The 8063-nt window shown below is 37.7% G+C and overlaps 1 long non-coding RNA gene across 1 annotated transcript; it reads right to left on the bottom strand.

Moving 5' to 3' along the window:
• Positions 1–486: 486 nt before the first annotated feature.
• LOC134494823 (uncharacterized) lies at positions 487–4346 on the bottom strand. The gene is made up of 4 exons (XR_010067698.1): positions 4234–4346; positions 4121–4138; positions 2146–2172; positions 487–543 (listed from the first exon to the last, which is right to left on the bottom strand). It is a non-coding gene; the product is annotated as an uncharacterized LOC134494823 (long non-coding RNA).
• Positions 4347–8063: the final 3717 nt, after the last annotated feature.

The raw sequence follows: 8063 nt of genomic DNA, 5'->3' as shown, positions 1-8063 counted from the left end.
CAAAAACATTTCAAAATACTTGTTACTCTCTGTGAAAGTGTTACAGTGTTCCCCTTCTCAAATCTACTGCAGTGAAAAATAACACTACAGTAGGCAAAGAATGCTTTCCCACTAGTTGTGTCTGTACATCTATCTGTTTTAGATATAATTTGCTAGTTTCAACAAAACATAGATGATTTTCCAAAGTAACATTATGCTCCTATACCTAAGTGAGGAAGGGACCTGGGGTGGGAGAAAGGTATCTGCCAATGATGCTTTCCTCTTCACTAAGCACAAATTACCTATTTCTGAGCTTTCTTGTAGTATCCATGAAACATAAACTAATAGAAGTAGGGACATTAATTATTTACATATAATTGGGAAGCATTATAAAAATGTAGCTATAGTTCCCATACATCTCTGCATCTTGAAAGAGAGCACACTATCATATCCATCCCCCCACCAAAGCATCACCCAGAACTGGTTCAGCAGAACATCACTGCGTGCCTTCTGCTACGGCCTCTTCTGCATCTTCCTTGATTTCCTCTGCTTGTTCTTCTTCTTCTACAGAATAAAACACCAGGATAACCATCAACTCTAAGGACTACAGTGGTTAGTTGATAAAAAATTTTGGGGTGACATTAATGTCAGCCTATGGAATGTTGGTGAAAGAAGAGGAAGAGCTGAAAAAAAGCATAGTTCCAAACAAGAGTAGGCAAACTGGAGTGCTGTGGTCATGTGTGACCTTCAGCCCAATTTCATGAGGTCCTTGGCCTAATTTCAAAAAGTCTTTTCAAGCAAGCAATTCAGACCTCTGAGAAAGTTCAGTGTGAGGAAGAAAGAAAAGGAAGTGTTAGAAACAGAGGCAGAGAAAGAAACAGGAGGATGTTGAAAAGGGGTGATCAAGAAACAGAAAGCTTTGTTCAATTGCCTCTCGTTCTACCCATCACAGATTCCAATAACTCCTAAAGAAATATGACCCTCTACCCACCTGTCCAAAAATGCCCATTGAACATGTTTTGATTCAATTATAAATATGTTTCATGATGATTAGGGGAGGGAGGCAGAGTTCTGGGATGAACTGAGATCATAGTAGGGCACACCTCAAATATCTAGGCAGACTCCTGAGGATACATCCAAGTGGACACTTCCCACACTTCTAATGCATTCCAGAAGAGTAACAGTAAAGCATATGAATTACAAAAACCAGTGAAGAATGGGGCAAATCAATGTTCAGAGTGTTAGAACATCTACAATAAAGGAGAAGTATAGACAAGTTGGGGCTTTTTAGTTAACTAAAAAGAAAAGTTGATTTAAAAGAAGTTGGATATAATCAGAACTCCATAATTATTATGAATGCTGCAGAGAAAATGGATAGAAATACTTTTTCCTCCTTTTGATAAATTTGCAGTCATTCATTTCTGCAATATAGAGAGGATGAATTAATGTAGGCTAAAATCTACTGAAGCAAAAAAAGAGTTGTAGACATTTTATTTATTTATTTATTATTCAGATTTAATTACCACCCATCTCCCCCAAGAGAGGGACTCTGGGTGGTATTTTAGAATCAATGAATCACAGAGATGGAAAGGAACTCAGAAATCATCTTATTCAGCCCCTACTCAGTGCAAGATCCACTACAGCATCTGTAACAAATGGCCATCCAGCCTCCATCTGAAGATCTCCAGAGAAGGAGAATTTACCACTTCATGTACCAGCTTGTTCCACTAGCTGACAGCTCATATGGTTAGTAGCCTAAACCCACTTCCTTATAATTTTAAGCCGGTGATTCTGAGCCTCCCTTCTGGAGCAATAGAGAATAAGTCCGCTCTCTTTTCTGTGTGATAACCCTGTAGATAGTGCCAGGGTATCATGTTAATTAGATACAGTTCCCGAGCTTTCAGTCCTGAAATGGAATATTAGGATTTTCCAGCTTTGTGTTATTACAAATGAAAATGGCTTTGGTTATATGGAAAATACTGTTCTCCTTGCTCAGTACTACAGTTCCCATTCTTAGATCTGATTATGTTTGTGGTTCAAATAGTCCTACTGATGATGCATATTTCAGTTACGTTTAGTCTTCCCATGCATGAATGAATAATAAATATTCCTACTGTATCATTTTCAAGCTCTAGTAAAGTGAAATGAAAATAAAGGTTCTACTACCGTCTTCCACCTCTATCCATTCTTCATCTTCTTAATCAAGGCAAGCGGGGTGGTGAAAGGGAATAAGTACAGAAGGTTAGCAAGGGTTATAAGAAGCTGTGGTATCAAACTAAAGCATCTATAGACAGCGAGGTTTTCTGATTCAGTGCTGGTTTGTTTGTTGTTGTTTTGCAGGTGTGCACGTGACTAGAGTTCAGGTTCCAAGCATTTATGAGGCCAGACATTAGCAAGACAATGGGATATTAAAACTCGATCCATCTAGGACATTCACATATTCATATACAAATAGGTATCAGTATTTTGCCGTCATTCAGATAGTTAGAAGAGGAAATATACATGTAAAAATGCAAAATGCCAGTGTCAGAAAGCTAATTTCAGACTGAGTTTCAATGTACTGAAATGTTTCAGTTAATTTTATATGGAAGTAACAGGACTGTGCATGCTTCAAAAAGTATTTAGAAGTGGTTGAAATCTTGTGTGAGCACAGCCCTCTCTGCTAATCACTAAAGCAGCTGGATCTTGTTCAGAATTCCATGGAGCCTAAAAAGAAGGAGGGATCTCCTGCTTTAAGAATCACATGAACTTTAAGGGGTGATTTCCCCTTAAAGGATCATCAACTTTTCTAAGCCTGAAAAAGGTTGGACTGTTTTAATGAATAGCAAAGAGGAGTCGTGCTCACGGGAGGCCTGAAGCACTTCTTACAAATCAGTCTTGAGACACAGGAAACTGACCTAAATGACTTTTAAAAATCCTAAATAATTGCTTAAATTCTCAAAAAGCAAGCATCTGGTATATTTAAGCTAAACTTATTCCATTTTTGTTATATCAAAATAGCCTATTAAGACAATGAAGGTCCTTGAGGCTATTTAGATAAGTGAAATAGCACTTTGTTTGCCCAGGATTTTATATATAATTTGTTTTATAACTGGCTTCTCCAAATAAAGACACTCAGTATTTCAAAAGACTTGTAAAAACTTCATAAAACATGAAATATAAACAACACTAACCAAAGAGAAAAGCCTCAACAAAGCATCAAAACATTACTAAAAAAACCAGCCAAGTTGGGAAAGTATGTAGCTAAGATGGAAAAAGAGTGATGGGACAACACATTTTTAAAGTTATAAAACAAGACTGGCAAAGGCAGGTATAACATCAAGTAATCCTCCCCTGCATCACTACCAAAGTTTAGTTCAGAAAGCAGTGGTATGCACAAAAAAGGAGCCAGATCAAATTAAGAGCTTATCACTAAAGCTCAGGTCAGAAAAGTCATTTTTAAAAAACCACACCTTGCCATATCATATAATACATGGAAAGTGCCACAGCACAGGAGAGAAAACAAGTGATGTGAAACCAGATACATTCAGAATCAGTAATGTATTACAACAGTGTAAAAACAAGTACAAGAATCAGAAAGCTATGCAATACTAACTATATTCCAAGGTTAAAAATTTAAATTCAGCATATTGTATTAAAAAGAATTATCTCTTATCTCTTATCAAGGTGCCTGGGCTTGTGTTGAAAAAACATCTCTCCCTCTATGAAATTCTTGGGTTCCAAATCTGCTTGTTAATACTGTCAGGAAGGATTTTATAAACATATTAATAAAAATGATACCTACTAACTTTTGAATGTCTGTAATAAGGCCAAATGCCATAAAATTGACAATACTTTAGCCAGCTTGTATTTCTCTCTGCCTAAACAGCTATGCCTAGCAATCCTAATAAGGCATTCCTGTAAAAACAAATATCTGTTTTCTTCCTTCCAATAAAGAAAAAATGGAATAGTTGAAGCCTTGCGTTTTAGTAGGTAGACTTTTGCTGTTACTGTATAGGGAATTTGTGCCAAGTAAATTATGGTCTCTCCAAAACACTCTTCATGTTTTGTATCCTGGTGAGTTCTTGTTGTGTTCGCTGTGCTGCTACATTCCTCTAAAAGACATCAAACTATGACTCTTCTAATGACATCAGAAACTTACCTTCTTCAATACAGTCTTCTGCAGCAAAACAGACCAAGAAGAAAGGAGAACAGTATTAGAGCTGTTAAGAACATCTGAAAAACCTACCGAACATGGTTGTTTCATTCCCTTACCTTCCTGTTCTCTGTAAAGCAAAAAGAGAAAAAGCGAGATTAGAATAATGTCTGAGCTTTTCTTTTCTTAAAGCAGGAAAGAAAATGTTTTTTTTTTCAAAAGAACCTCCTAGTTACAACCAGCTTCAGGTTAAGGGATCATGTCGACCTGTTGCTGTCAAAAGAGAGTCTTGTGACACAGAAGTTTATCAGCCTATTAGTCATTAATGGGCCAAGGAGTCTTTGAGCACTTCCACAGCAATTCTTGACACCACTTTATCATTTTATTTTATTTATTAATGAGATTTATAAGGCTCGACTAATGTGACTCCGGGCAGCGTACACCACAAAAACGAACAATAAACTAAACCAAAACAAAACCCAAATCATATAACATTAAAACATATACAATATATAAAATCTGAAATATAAAATGGCGACCAAGCAGCTTGGGATTGGCTCCAAACTGATCTCATGATTGTGATGTCTATTTCTGGGGAGCTGAGTCAATTTATTTCTGACTGAGCTCCAATCTATTGGAAACCACAGCAGTTTGGTTTTTGGTTTTGGTTTTTCTTTCGAATCACTGTGGTTTTATAGACTTATAGTGGTCAGTTTTCTTGCTGGCAGAAACTCTTGCCTCCTGGCTCCTAAGTTGGCCACTTTATTATTTCTCCCTCTATGCATTGGTTAGAATTATCTACCCCAAGCCAGACATTACAACAACATACAACCACAGGCATGGCTAGTGGGAAAAACACCCACTTGAAAATTTGCTGACAAGTTATCATTTATTTTATTTTATTTATTTTATTAATCAAATTTATATAGCCACCTATCTCATGAAAGTGATTCTGAGAGGTATAGAACAATCTGATAAAACAATAAATGTATAAATGATAAATATATTATTATAAACAATAATATAAATACATATTATCATTGCATTTTCAAAACTGACAAGTGCTTTAAAATGCAACAGAGGAATGGCATGAAGGCAGCACAAAGACTTTGGAGGAGTTTGCTGCTCTTGTTTAGATTGGTTTTATGTTTTACTGTTCTCTACGTACTTTTCCATCATGCTAATATCTTTGTATGTAGGTTCAAGCGAAGCATCCCTCTGATGTTGCCTCATGAGGCAATATGGCCCTCACCTGTGAGAGTGAAGTTAAACAGTCTTGTCCCTTTGCTCTTCTCCCTTTGCTTACTTCCTCCACACCCTTCTCATCTGACATTGCCAGTGCTCTGCTAAATCTCCTTTCAAATACTTGCAATGCCCAGAAAAGACTTCTGCACAGCTGCTGTACCTGTCCAGAAGGCTCTTCATGCTTCTTGTAAGGAAACCTTCTACTGGCAACTGACAGAAGAGGCCACACATGGGACTATCAGGAGTCTGCAAGGCAACGTGGGAAGCTTCAACAAGGAAAATCACGTTGCCTCTTCACCTCAACCAAGAGAACTGCTTGGCCTCCAGAGCATGAAACTCTTCTTTGTTGCTGTCTCAGATAGACTTAACAGCAAGGTTTGTGTTTGTTTCTGTTTTTCAAACCTCAGATAAATGGACAAAAATGCATTTACTAAGGTGGGGTGATAGCAGTGCTTTTAGCTTGGTAGAGGGGAGAGACACTGTTTCCATGATATTCTTTGCACTCTCCTGATGATCAGCTGAAGAAAAAGAGGGTGAGGCTCTCTATACACCCTGCATTTTGAGGCTGATTGCAGTTGGCCTCTAACAACTTTGTGAAGGATTTGGGCATTGGAAATGGCCTTTATTGTTTATTCTAAAATCGGTGGGGGGGGTTTCCCAGAACTCTACCTAGCAGTAGCTCCTCTAAACATACCTCTGCTAAGTGTACATGTCCTATCTCAGAAGTTATCCTCAAACCTCACCCTGACACCACATTTCAGGTTGGCTCTGGAGCATAACCAAAACCAACATCCATTTTGTGGTGTCCGTCTGTGTGTGTGTCTATGCATGTGTGCACACACATACAGGCAAATCAAGAGTTAAATATGGGGTCTGTATTTTTAAAGGCACAATCTGTTATTCCTCCCTGTATTCCTATGAGGTGTGAATTTTGTAATTGTATTATACATGTGTATACATTGGGGTTGTGTGTGTGAGCGTTAAAATAGTGCTTGGTGCATATTAGTGGATAGCCTATGTGCAGTTCACAGTCCCTCATTAAACTGCCACCAAGCTTTAGCAGCATCCCAGAGAATCAAATGGTACGATCGGTATAAATTGGGGTTCAGAGGCTTTAGAAGTTTGTTCTGATGTTGTATGTATTAGAGTAACTTTTTTCACTCACCCAACAGCTGGGACAAAACGGGAAACTGCAGAAAATTCTGACAGCACCTGCCCCCACCTCTGCAGTGGCTTCTTTTTTTTAAAGCCAATCTTGCCAGTGAAAGGTTGTCTCCCTAATACTAAACCAGTCTGCTTAGAAGCACTTTGGAGATCAACAGCTCAGTCTTTTTGTCAAAGCCAAATTACAGCTGGCTTTACTTTAAGAGTTATGAGACAGGAGGAGGTTGATGTTGCAAGATAGTCCTGGTCTCTTCCCTACAACTGTGTGACTTGAGTCTCTGGAGCTTTGCTACTGTAAGATACGACTGAGGTGATTTTAGGCTTGCCATTTCATTCCCTTTTCTGAACAGTGAAACTTTTCACTAGAAAGTTGACTATTTTGCATGAAATCATGTTTAATGCTTGCATTTTGGACTGGAGATGAATAATCTTTAGGCTGGAAGTAGCAGGGGGCCTATTACATATTTTAGTACATGAGTTCATGTTATGCATCAGCTGGAGATGCAGCTCAAGTAACAGGAACAGGTGTTGATTAAATGGAGCCAGAAGGAGTGAGACGGTTCTGAAATATTTTTTTCCCAGTCGTCTGGTGAGTCTTTACAGCTGAAGTCGAGACCATGTGAGAAATTGTTAAGTGAATTGAGGGCATGCAAGAAACTGAGAAAGTGTGAAAGATTGGGAGGAACTGGGCTTCCAAAAGGTATGAAGAACTTCTAGAATCACAAACATAACCAAGTGAAAAGCAGCCTAATGACTGCCAAGATATGTAGAGCGCTGTGACCTTTGTGTGGTTCCTAATTATTGTATTTATAGTTCTTTCTGTAGATAAAATATTTCAGACTACTGTAATCTGTTATTCTGCATTTTAGCTTTCTGTTAATCTAGGGCCCTCTTCCCCATTTCAGAAGACTTGTAATTACCACAAAGGATTGGTATCAATTAAATTATTTTTAAATAATCTGGGACACAGATTAACATAAGATATGTTGGATTCTGAAATTTTACTTCTATTGGCAATTTAATATTGATATAGTCAATACTAAACATTCGGATCATGCTGTATGCCTTGCTGCCCTCAAATATGCATTACCCAGTATCACTGCGATTAGCTCTATCACCACTGAAGGCCAATGCTGGGAATAAACCTTATAGTCATCATGACTTGAATATGAGTTTCCCATGTTCACCTGGCTAGCCTGTATTGGAGAGAGTGTACTGAATGGACCATTACTCTGACTGAAGTGCCAGGCAATTTTTATGTATTTGTTCTTAATGTGGTTTCCTCAAAGAGGTGCTTTTGAAGGAAAGAAAAAAAAGAGGGCATATATTTGCATAAAATCAGGTATATTAATTTATATTTTAGGTACATATTTAAAAATAATATATCATTTAAATGACATTGTAATGTATTTTATCATAGTGGTTATGACTGTGAGCAGGTAATCTTTGTGCTTGCTCAGTCTACTATCTAGAACTAACTACTGGTGAAGAACATCAAGATCCCTTTTCTTCCCTCACAAGATTATTTATGTTATATCAG

Source organism: Candoia aspera, chromosome 3 (genome assembly GCF_035149785.1).
Source record: "Candoia aspera isolate rCanAsp1 chromosome 3, rCanAsp1.hap2, whole genome shotgun sequence".
Lineage (NCBI taxonomy): Eukaryota > Metazoa > Chordata > Lepidosauria > Squamata > Boidae > Candoia > Candoia aspera.
The sequence above is the reverse complement of the archived record's forward strand: the minus strand, read 5'-3'. Positions and strand labels throughout refer to the sequence as shown.